Raw genomic sequence first — 12,768 nt, 5'->3', positions numbered from 1 at the left:
ATCTAAGTAAAACAAGATAAGGACCTGAACTTATTTGGTAGCTATGTGATTAGATAGAAAGGAGTAAAGAAAGGGTGACAGCTTACTATACATCAGAAAAAAACATTTTTTAATCTACTTCTTCATTCTTTAAGATAGTCAAATATGGTTTCTTACCTTTACCTGCAGGCTCAGGTTCACTGACTCTCAGAATGGTTTGTTCCTGAGCATAATACATCAAATGAAAACTCATCCTCATCTTGGTCACTGTATCATTGACTAGGGACTACATCTCCTGCTCTATAGACTGGTCAAAATTTTTTGTGTTGATTTTTATCTTCATGTCATACCTCTCTTTTGTGTATCTTTTTCCTCCCTCCTCCTTTTAACCTATAGATCTGAGTTCAGTAATTAATCAACACTATCATTCCTGAAAAGACAATTGATTATCTTTTGGCTCTGCTCACCATCTCTGTGATTTCTCAGGCCAAAACACCCTCCCCCATTCTCCACTCCCTGTATGTTATTCTCTTATTCTAGAATACAAGCTCCTTGGGGGTGGGAACTTCATGAATTTTATACTTCTATCTCCAATAGTTAACACGGTAGTTGGAACGTACTGTGTGATTAATATTTTTTTTTTATTTATTGAGTTGAGTTAAGGAGGATTGTCACATTCCTATTCTTGGAAATTATATCTCTGAATGTAGCTTAACATAGCATTAGCTATTTTAGCTATCACATCTCACTGCTGACTCATATTGAGCATACAATTCACTAAAACTCCCAGATTATTTTACAGAACTGCTTTTTGACTCTCTCCCCATTTTGTACTTGTGAAGTATATTTTTTGTACCTGTGTGAATTGACACTTATCCCTTCTGAATTTCATCTTAATGAATTAGCTCAATGTCAAGATCTTTTTGGATCCCTCTTATCCAGTATGTTTAACTATACTTCCAATTTTGTGTCATTTGAACTCTTGATAAGCATGCCTTTAAGTTGTTGATAAAATTGTTAAATCAGCACAGGGCCAAGCTTTCACTTAAGACTCCTGTCACATTGATGTTGATTCTTTAAGGTCTACTCTCAAAACAGGTTGGATGCCCAGACTAGAGTAGACCTTAAAGAGTCAATATCAAGATGAAGAAATTGACTAGACAATAATACAAATTGTTTCAAAACAGGTTGGATGGCCAGACTAAACAATTTGTATTATTGTCTAGTCCATTTTTTCATCTTCTCTATGAGAATACAGTGACATAATTTGCCAGAAGATTTGCTAAAATCTTTAGTGGCCTTATAAACCAAATATCTGACATGACCTGTCCTTGATGAAGTCATATTGGTCTTTATAACCACCTTTTCTTTTGCTAGATATTCACCGTCTCTTGAATGAACAATAGTTTTCTTAAGTCAAACTCTCTGGCTTATAATTTATCTACTGTTTTCTTCCCTATTTTGAAAACTAAAATATTCGCTATTCTTCAGTCCTGTGATACCAAAGGTATTAGTGATAGTAGTTTAGCAATCATATCTGCCAACTTTCAAAACTCATGAATATATAATTCATCTGGGTTAGATGACTTTACTTCAACAAGGGAAACTAGATAGTTTTTAATTTGTTCTTTATCTGTGTATCAACTCCCTATTAGTCATTTTGGTTCATTCATTTCCATTTCAAATGTTATTTTCCTTGGCAGAAGAAGCAAAGTTTAATTAATTATGCATTCTCTCCATCAGATACCATCCAAATCACTCCATCCAGTAATCTTACTTTTTTGATCCTCTTTCCCTCAGTGCAGCTTTAAATAAAAATAATAGATACCAGTGTCATTTTCTTGACCTTAATTTCTCTTATTAACTGCAATTGGGTCTGAGCTGTACTTCCAATCTTTGTATAGAACTGCGCATTGCTTTTATAGTCATGCTCTGTGATCTCTATTTTCTCTATATAACTTTAAAAATTTTTATTTTTGGTTGTCAGGGAGTCCCTGTCCAAGAAGTATGGGACTTGAGAAAGCCATGATTCTTTGGATGCTTACCAAAATTCCCCAACAGACAAATGTGGAAGTGTTGCAATGCTCATACACCTTATTGGACCTAGAAAGAATATAGATGACTCATATTCCAATGCCATTGGGAGGACATGGGTGTCTTGAGCTAGCTGTCTGGGCTGTATTGGGCTTTTTTTCCTATGTTGGGACCTCAATAGTTTCAATGAGTTCTTCCAGATTTTTGAGCTGATGAGTGACCCTTGTGTCCTTGAAGATAGAGATTAATTGCTTTATGTCCTGTCTGTGAGGTTCAAATCCTCACCCATCAAATAGAAGTGGTACCCTTAAATAGACCTCCAACAACAGTCAGAGGAAGACAGCTTTTTGAATGGTCTGGATCTCTTGGCAGGTCATTGGCCTAACCTCATTCTGTCTCTGTTCCTTCCCTTTTTTCTTATCCTTAATCCTGTTTCCAAAACATCCTAGTAATGATGGGGGTATCTGTGGGATCTGCTTCTTCTCTTAAGGTATTGTTGGATTATACTGATTTGGGCAGGAGGGGAAGTGTTTTTACCTGTCCTTTCTCACCTTGGTTATGGTGGCACATAGTGCCAGCAGGTGCCATTGTGTCCAGGTTCCTGCACTTGTCCCACATGGTCACTACTTACTGAGGAAAGTATGGTGCTCTGGATCCAGCAGGGTTTTGGCAAGTGTGGACCAAGGGCTGGGTCACTGGTACCCCTGGGTACTGGGATTTTTTTGTGGCAATAACATTTCTTCCTTGTCTGCAGTGGGTGCCATACTAATGCTGGCTCCCTGCAATAGAGTGATGCGAGGCTCCACCAAGCAACCTCTGGTCCTTTCTGGGCTGGTTGGCCTGAACAAGAGGCTGAGGAACTTAGAATCTATGCTGGCCCAGTTGGATGAAGTTTTATTGATGGACTGCCAATACTTCTCTCTGGGATTCTGCGCCACCTCAAGAGTTGCCTGAGGTTACAAACAGCCTTGTTTCTTTTATCCTTTCTCTTTTTTCATATAACACTTTACTTACTTGATATTGACAAGTGATTTTTACCCCTTCTAAAAGTGACTCAAGTATCCTGAGACCTGCAAACAAGTGGTTTTGTTGGTTGCCTGATTGGTGCCCTTAGTCCTTGTATCCACCCTTCCCAAGGCCTGTAAACAAGAGGCTTCACTTGACCTCCAGAATAGTGCCCTTGATTCATTTATCTCAACTCTCATGAAGCTTCATGCCTTTGCTGCCTGGTCCCCTGCTCCTCTGGGGTATCCTGGGTACTGCACGGAATCTCATCATGCTGCTAGAGAATCAATAGCCTTGCTCTTCCTGTTACTGCTATGGTACTGCCTTCTCCTTCCTTCACCACTGGCAGAAACCCAGTATAGAAAAAGGCTCTACATGTCTCTCTACCTGCCTCCCACAATTGCTGGATGTTTCAGGACCTGTCCCAGTCCTTTTAGTGCTCTTCTTGCCCTACTGCTAAAGGAGTACTCATAGAGAATCTTGTATATTGAACCAGTTGCTCTGTCATGCTCCTGGCTGTTCGCAGATGCCTGTTCTAAAGGACAGAGGGTTTGATCATGATCCTTGATTTTTACCCACAGACATGTAGTGCTATGTTCCCCTGTATCTGTGTGGCTGTTATCTTTTCATCTGAGCCTATGTGTCACATGAACTAAGGAAAGGCTTCAGGGAGGAGCTCTTCCAGGGCTGGGGCAAAACCCTAATTTCTCAATTCTTGCCAGGAAGGTTGCCCAATAGATATATATGACAGAGGTGCACTGCTCACAAACATGACTGAACTCTACAGTGAAAACAGATGATTTATATTTTAGAACCATTAGGAACACTGGTAATGGATGGCAAAACATGGGTGTCTCAACCTAGCTAGTAGTACTAGGCAGTACTTGGAATACCCCAGCTTTTACACTTTTACTTTGGGGGCATTCCTAGTCATGGTGCCCTATTATCTTAGAATTGCATTATTAATATATTGCATGGGGCACATGCATCAATCTTGTGGGATAGCCAGATGCCATTTGGGCTAGTAGGCCTTAGCTACATTAATAAGGTGTTTCCCTTTTGATCCCACAGGCTTTAGGGTATCTGCTTGGCAGCCTGTCCTGTACTGAGATACTGGCCAATCTTTTTAAAAAATTTTTATTAAAGCTTTTTATTTTTCAAAACATATGCATGGATAAGTCTTCAACATTAGCCCTTGCAAAACCTTGTGTTCCAATTTTCCCTTGTTCCCCCATGCCCTCCCCTAGATGGCAAGTAGTCCTGTACATGTTAAACATGATAGAAATATATGTTAAATCCAATATATGCATACATATTTATGCAATTATCATGTTGCACAAGAAAAATCAAATCAAACCAGTTTTTTTAAAAAAAGAGAAGCAAAATAAAATGCAAGCTAACAACAATAAAAAGAGTGAAAATGCTATGTTGTGAACCACACTCAGTTCCCACAGTCCTCTCTCTGGGTGTACATGGCTCTCTTCATCACTGAACAACCGGAACTGGTTTGAATCATCTCATTGGTGAAGAGAGCCATGTCCATCAGAATTGATCTTCATATAGTCTTTTGTTGCCATGTATAATGATCTCCTGGTTTTGCTCATTTCACTCTGCATCAGTTCATGTAAGTCTCTCCAAGCCTCTATGAAACCATCCTGTTGGTCATTTCTTACAGAACAATAATATTCCATAACTATCATATACCATAACTTATTCAGCCATTCTCCAATTGATGGACATCCATTCAATTTCCAGTTTCTAGCCACTACAAAAACATTTTTGTATATGTGGATCTCTTTCCCTCCTTTAGGCTCTCTTTGGGATATAATCCCAGTAGAAAAATTGCTGGATCCAAGGGTATGCACAGTTTGATAATTTTTTGAGCATAGTTCCAAACTGCTCCCCAGGATGGATGGATCCATTCACATTTCTACCAACAATATATCAGTGTCCCAGTTTATCCACATCCCCTCCAACATTCGTCATTATCTTTTCCTGTCATCTCAGCCCAGCTGAGAGGTATGTAGTGGTATCTCAGCGTTGTCTTAATTTGCATTTCTCTAATCAGCAGTGATTTAGGACATTTTTTCATATGGCTAGAAATAGTTTCAATTTCTTCATCTGAAAATTTTCTTATACTGGCCACTCTTACCTCTGGCATCACCTATTATCCATATATCAATGAAAACACTCTAATGTCTTACTTTAACATTTTTAATACATATTATTACTCTTTACATACATACTCCTATTTAAGTCATATGAAGTATAACTAAATTTTTTAATTTTGTAAGTTAAGATCTATTAAAGCAAAAAAGACAATACTTTCATGCTCAAAATAGATTTCAGATTTGCCTGTGGGGCACTTAACCCTTTTTAGGAAACTGGCCAAAAAATATGAAGTCAGCAAGGATATAAGTACCTACTCTGTGCCAGGCAATGTGCTAAAAGGTAAGGATACAAAAACAATCCCTGTCTACAAAGAGCTTACAATCTTTTTTTTTTCTTTAAATAACTTTTTATTGACAGAACCCATGCCAGGGTAATTTTTTTAACAGCATTATCCCTTGCACTCACTTCTGTTCTGATTTTTCCCCTCCCTCCCTCCACCCCGTCCCCCAGATGGCAAGCAGTCCTTTACATGTTGAATAGGTTACAGTATATCCTAGATACAATATATGTGTGCAGAACCGAACAGTTCTCTTGTTGCACAGGAGAATTGGATTCAGAAAGTATAAATAACCCGGGAAGAAAAACAAAAATGAAAGCAGTTTATATTCATTTCCCAGTGTTCTTTCTTTGGGTGTAGCTGCTTCTGTCCATCTTTGATCAATTGAAACTGAATTAGCTCTCTTTATCGAAGAGATCCACTTCCATCAGAATACATCCTCAAACAGTATCATTGTTGAAGTATATAATGATCTCCTGGTTCTGCTCATTTCACTTAGCATCAGCTCATGTAAGTCTCACCAGTCCTCTCTGTGTTCATCCTGCTGGTCATTCCTTATAGAACAATAATATTCCGTAACTTTCATATACCACAATTTACTCAACTGTTCTCCAATTGATGGGCATCCATTCATTTTCCACCTTCTAGCCACTACAAACAGGGCTGCCACAAACATTTTGGCATATACAGATCCCTTTCCCTTCTTTAGTATCTCTTTGGGGTATAAGCCCAGTAGAAACACTGCTGGATCAAAGGGTATGCACAGTTTGATTTTTAAGCATAGTTCCAAATTAAGGGCTTACAATCTTAATAGGGATTGACAAAGCACAAACAGCTATGTACATGCAAGGGTGTGTGCTGTGCACTATACCTATGTAGGTTATTTGTGTTCACTTAAGTATGTCTAGATGTGGCTGTCTAGAGTTTCTCCTGCCCACTTTTCTCCAAAGGAATCTTTTGCTCCTTGCTAGGAGGGGAAGCAAAGAGGTTGTGATCAGAAGCTGGCCATTATATTCTCTTTTTTTTTTTTTAAATAACTTTTTATTGATAGAATCCATGCCAGGGTAATTTTTTACAGCATTATCCCTTGCATTCACTTCTGTTTCGATTTTTCCCCTCTCTCCCTCCACCCCCTCCCCTAGATGGCAAGCAGTCCTTTACATGTTGAATAGGTTACAGTATATCCTGGATACAATATATGTGTGCAGAACCGAACACTTTTCTTGTTGCACAGGGAGAATTGAATTCAGAAGGTATAAATAACCTGGGAAGAGAAACAAAAATGCAAGCAGATTATATTCATCTCCCAGTGTTCTTTCTTTGGGTGTAGCTGCTTCTGTCCATCTTTGAAACTGAATTAGCTCTCTTTATCGAAGAGATCCACTTCCATCAGAATACATCCTCAAACAGTATCATTGTTGAAGTATATAATGATCTCCTGGTTCTGCTCATTTCACTTAGCATCAGTTCATGTAAGTCTCACCAGTCCTCTCTGTATTCATCCTGCTGGTCATTCCTTACAGAACAATAATATTCCATAGCATTCATATACCACAATTTACTCAACCATTCTCCAATTGATAGGCATCCATTCATTTTTCAGCTTCTAGCCACTACAAACAAGGCTGCCACAAACATTTTGGCACATACAGGTCCCTTTCCCTTCTTTAGTATCTCTTTGGGGTATAAGCCCAGTAGAAACACTGCTGGATCAAAGGGTATGCACAGTTTGATAACTTTTTGAGCATAGTTCCAAATTGCTCTCCAGAATGGGCCATTATATTCTCAAAGAAATGGTACTGGGATAGAAGTATATTTCTCATCTTCCCTAAATACTGATAATCTGTATGCAAAAATTGATTCTCTTCTTACCAAATCCAGATCCATAAAGAACACATGTAGTAAATAGCAAATAAAGGGTGTACAGATAAGAATCAACCATACAATACAGAGTGAATGAGCTGTCCCATTGGGATCAAGATATATTCGTGTAACCAGAACAAAGAGTCCCAAATCTCACCTAAAGGAAAGTGCCCCAAAGTCTTTAACGAAGTAAGCTGGCAATATGGATTTGATTAAGATGCAATTTCTCTGCAAGTAGATTTCTACCCAGTCTTTTTCTTCCTTAAGGGATCTAAAGAGAATCTAGAAATCATGTCTTCTCTCTCAAAGCTGGAAACCAGAACCTAGGATCTCTCTTTTCTCAAACCTTGCTTACTTTACTCTTCATGGAGGTGAAGAGCACTGAGTAATCAATGTTCATCAATGAGGAAAATCTTATGTAAATGGGATTTGAATCCAATTATATGCAAATAAGATATATACAGAATAATTTGGAGATAATCTTAGAGGGAAACAGAATTGAGAGGTTCTTTTGCAGAAGATGGTGTTTCAGTTGAGATTTTTTTAAGGAAATCAAGGATATCAGCAGATGGAGGAAGAAGAGAAAAACTTTTAGATGTGAAGAACAGTTTGTAAAAGCCCAGAGATTGTTCTGTGTGAATAATAGCAAGGCAGCTAGTGTGAATGGATCACAGAGTATGTGGATAGGAGTAGCATATAAGAGGATGGAAAAAGCAGGAAGGGGCAAAGCTTTGAAGGGCTTTAAAAATCAGAGGATTTTATATTTTATCCTACGAGTAATAATGAATCATTAAACTTTATAGAATAGGGAAGTGATATGGTTAGAGTTGTATTTTAGGAAGATTGCTTTGAAAGCTGAATGAAGAATGGCCTGGAGTGGGGAGAAACTTAAGACAAGGAGACCAACTAATATATAGCAATAATTTAGTTGTGAAATGTACATCTGAACCAAGATAGCTGCTATATCAGAAGAAAGATGGGAACATATAGGAGAACTGTGAAGGTAAAAGTAAGACTCGATAACAGACTTTATATAAGATAAGGGCTTAAAGGAGAGTCAGAAATTAAGGATGACATCTAATTTAGGAGCCTGGATGACTAGTAGGATGGTGGTGATGACCTTGACAGAGAAATTAGGACGAAATTAGGTGAAAAGATAAGTTTTGATATGTTGAGTTTAATTTATGTATAGGACATCCAGTTCAAAATGTCTAATAGGCAGTTAGATATAAGATGAAATCAGAGAAAGGTTTCAGCTTCATAAATCTGAGACTCTGATTACCGATGATAATAGAGCTGATATGATCACTAAGCAAGATAGTACAGAGGGAGAGGAGAAAAGGATCCAGGAAACTGCCATAGCGAAGATGCCCATAGTTAGCTGGTGTGCCTTGAATAAAGATTCAGAAAAGAAGATGGAGACGGAGTGGGCAGACAACCAGGAATACCCAACAGGTTCTAGAGAGAAAGGAATACTAAGTAGAAGATGAACCATGCTACAGAGGGATCAAGAAAGATGAGAATTGAAAAGACACTAAGTGAATGGAATTAGCAGAGTTAGGAACTATTTTGCTTTCATGTTTTGTTTCTTCATGAAACTGACCAGACTGCTAGAAGGACTGAATATTCACATATGAAATGCCCAAACTTTTAAAACTGAATTTGGTATGTTAGTGTCATCCCTGATTCATGTAAGTAAGATACTTCCTTCTTCATTCTGGATTTCCCAAATTTCCCTAAAGTGCATTCTTGTTTGCAAATTGAAAGTCACCTGATATCCAAGTTATGAGCCTCTTAAATGAAGAGTCTTGTAATGGAAAAAAAAGCCTATTGAAATTTTTTTTCCAAGGAATGGCCAAAATAGCAAGTTCCAGTAATCAGGAAGTGCGTGGAAGAAATTGCCTTTGTTGTGAAATTTGATGGAATACAGCCATAGTTTGATTTTTAAGAAGCCAGTTGGAAGTTCAAAATTAATTAGGGTTAAATAAATTGGAGGCCTCCATTTTTTCTTTTATAAGAGGAAAAAAAAAATTCCTGTCCTCAAAGAGTACACACTCTAATGGAGAAAAACAGCATATATAGGATGTTTTGTCTACAAATCAGATGGAAAGGCTTTTATATATATATATATGTATACTCCAAAAAAGCCATTGATCATAAAGTCCATATATATACAAAAATATTTATAGCAATACTTTGGTGATAGTAAAGAATTAGAAACAAAGTAAATTCCCACTGATGGGAGAATGGCCAAACTGTGGTATATGACTGTAATGGAGTATTACTGTGCTGTAAGAAATGATGTATGTGATGAATGCAGAGAAACATGAGAAGATCTAAACAAACTAATATACAGTGAATTAAGAACTAAGAAAATGATATACACAATAAATACAACAATATAAATGGTAAGAATGACCATACCCCCCCAAAATCAAAAGTTAATTTAAGAAAATTCTAAAGATTAAGTATGACTCAGTCTATGAGAAGATAGTCCTAATCCACTTCTCCAACAAAAGTATTGTTTTCTGATTTTTTTCAATGTATTCATCAATTGTGCTAATTTCACCCCTCATTTTCTCTTTTGTAGAAAAAATATAATATGCAACAGCTTTCTAAGAGGGGAAGAGAGAAGAGATTCTAGTGATAACTAAGTAATAAAAAAACCAGAAGCCATCATTAAAAGTTACTTTTTAAAACAATTTATTTCCCTATGAATTATATGTCAAGCCTTTCTTAAAATCGTAAGCTCAGGATATGCTTATTCAATACCTTTATTGGCAAATTCCACGAACCACATTAAAATCAATTATGTTATTTTAGAATTGATACTAAGCTTAAAGAGTTCTCTAAGACAATTTTTCACTTAAAAGTTTTCTTTTTCTAAGAAGGCAGAGTAAAGACAGGAACTCAATCTCTCTCCCAAAGTGTTCCAAATTCCTTTAAATAATGACTCTAGGGAGCAGCTAGGTGGCGCAATAGATAGAGCACCAGCCCTGAAGTCAGGAGGACCTGAGTTAAAATTTGACTCGGACACTTAAAACATCCTAGCTGTGTGACCCTAGGCAAGTCACTCAGCAAAAAAAAAAAAAAAAAAAAAAAAAAAAAAAAAAAAAAAAAAAGACTTTAAATAAATTTTTGAACATTAGAATACCTATAAAGATGGAGTAGAATATTTTCCAGCCATGGAAGCCCTTTTCCAGCCGAAGACAACAGGTGGAAGCCCAGCTTGAGTTCCTGCCCCTGCAGCAAAGTAAGAGACCCCTGAAGTACCAGCAACACTGGTGGTTTCTAGACCTCTCAGCCCAGAGATAACAAAGACCACTTGCAAGGCCTGTCAGTAGGATGAATTAAAAATTGTTTTAAATGTAACATGGGGAAAATATTAAATAAAATTTTAAAAATATTTTTTACAACATCTCTGACATCTGCTTATCTAACTTCTATTGCTTGGGAAACCAGCAAACCCAAATCATCTAGGAATATTACTGCCAAATTCCCAAACTCTCAGGTCAAGGAGAAAATATTGCAAACATTCAGAAAGAAACTACTCAAGCAGAGTGGAGCCACAGTTAGGATAACACCAGAGTTAGCAGCTTCTACATTAAAGGACCTTAGGGTTTGGGATATGATATTCTGGAGAGCCAGAATCAAGAGTCACCTACCCAGCACAACTGAATATAATCTTTCAGGGGAAAGGTCATTCAATGAAATAGAGGATTTTCAAACATTCATGATGAAAAGAACAGAGCTGAATGGAAAATCTAATTTTCAAATACAAGACGCAGGAGAAGCATAAGAAAGTAATCAGGAAAGTGATATAAAGGACTATTTGCATTCATACATGGAAGGATAATACCTGCAATTCATTATTATGGTAGAAGGAATAGATATATAGACAAAGGGCACAGGTGTGAATTAAATATGAAAAGATCTAAAAAAAATGAAATTAAGGAGAGAGGAATGTGCTGGGATTAAAGGAAAGAAAACTGTAGAATGGTGTAAATTATCTGCCATTAAGAAGTAAGAAAAAGCTTTTATAGTGGAAGGGGAAATGGGGAGGAGAAGGGAGAGTGAATGAATATTATTCCCATCAGAATTGGCTCAAAGAAGAAATATCATGCATACTCAATATGGGTATAAAAAATTTGTCTCTGCAGGAAAGTAGAAGGAGAATGGGATATGGGAAGGAGGGAAGGTGATTGATAGAAGAGGGGGCATATTGGAGGAAGGATTAGTAGTAAAACACTTTTGAAGAGGGGCAGGGTAAAAGGAGAAAGAATAGAATAAATGGGGAAAAATACAGTTAGAAAAAGTAATTTTTAAAAGAATTTTGAAGCAAGTTTCTTTGACAAGACCTCATTTTTCAAACACAGGTCTGAGTCAAATTTATATAAAAAAAAAAAAAAGAGCCATTCCCCAATTGATAAATGACCGGAAGATATGATCCCTGTCCAAAGGGCTATAAAATCTTGCATATCTTTTGACCTAACAATACCATTACTAGGCATGAATCCTAAAAGAGATTTTAAAACAAGGTAAAGAACCTATATGTACAAAAATATTTGTAGCAGCTTTTTTTCTCAGGGCAAAAAATTGGAAATTGAGGATATGCCCATAAATTGGGGGAAGGCTAAATAAATTGTGGTACATGATTATGACGAAATCTTGTTTTTCTATGGGAAATGATGTTCTCAAAAAAACCTGAAAAGTCTTCCATGAACTCAAGTAAAGTGAACTATATTGTGTATAAAGGAATAATAATGTTCTGGGATGATTAGCTGTGAATGACTTAGCTATTATCCATGATTACTCTGAAGGACTTATATCCATACCCAGAGAAGGAAGTTAGTTGTATCTGAATACAGATTGAAGCATAGTCTCTCTCACTCTCTTTAAACTTTATTTTTCTTGAGGGTTTTTTCTTTTTTAGAGGAGAGATCTATGTTTTCTGTCATAACATGACTGTTATGGAAATGTTTTGTCCAACTTCTCATGTGTTTTCTTAATGGGGGCTGGGAGAAGGAACTCAAAAGTTTTAAAAACAAATGTAAAAAATTGTTTTAAAGGCAACTGGGGGAAAATATTAAACAAACAAAAATTTTAAAATATTCTTTTTACAATATCTCTGACAACTGGTCAGTGACTTCTTACGTAGAAGGCCTGCCAACACTCCGCCAGCCTTGGACATCACACAGGACACAGCTCAGGTAATCTGAGGGTAGCCTTGTAAGGGTGAACAAGTTGGCTTTGGGAGGAAGGGGGTCCCACCCAAAGGAGCAACGTGGCAATTCCCAGGAAAGGCGTGCCAGACTTTAGAGGGGAGTACCCTGAATATCCTTATTAGGAGAGAAATGCATACATCATATCTATGTGTAGCTTCCTGTAGAGAATCACGTACCTACTATAAGCTAGAATATGATTACGTATGAAGTAGT

This window comes from Antechinus flavipes, chromosome 2 (assembly GCF_016432865.1).
Source record: "Antechinus flavipes isolate AdamAnt ecotype Samford, QLD, Australia chromosome 2, AdamAnt_v2, whole genome shotgun sequence".
NCBI lineage: Eukaryota > Metazoa > Chordata > Mammalia > Dasyuromorphia > Dasyuridae > Antechinus > Antechinus flavipes.
This window is presented reverse-complemented; position numbering follows the sequence as displayed.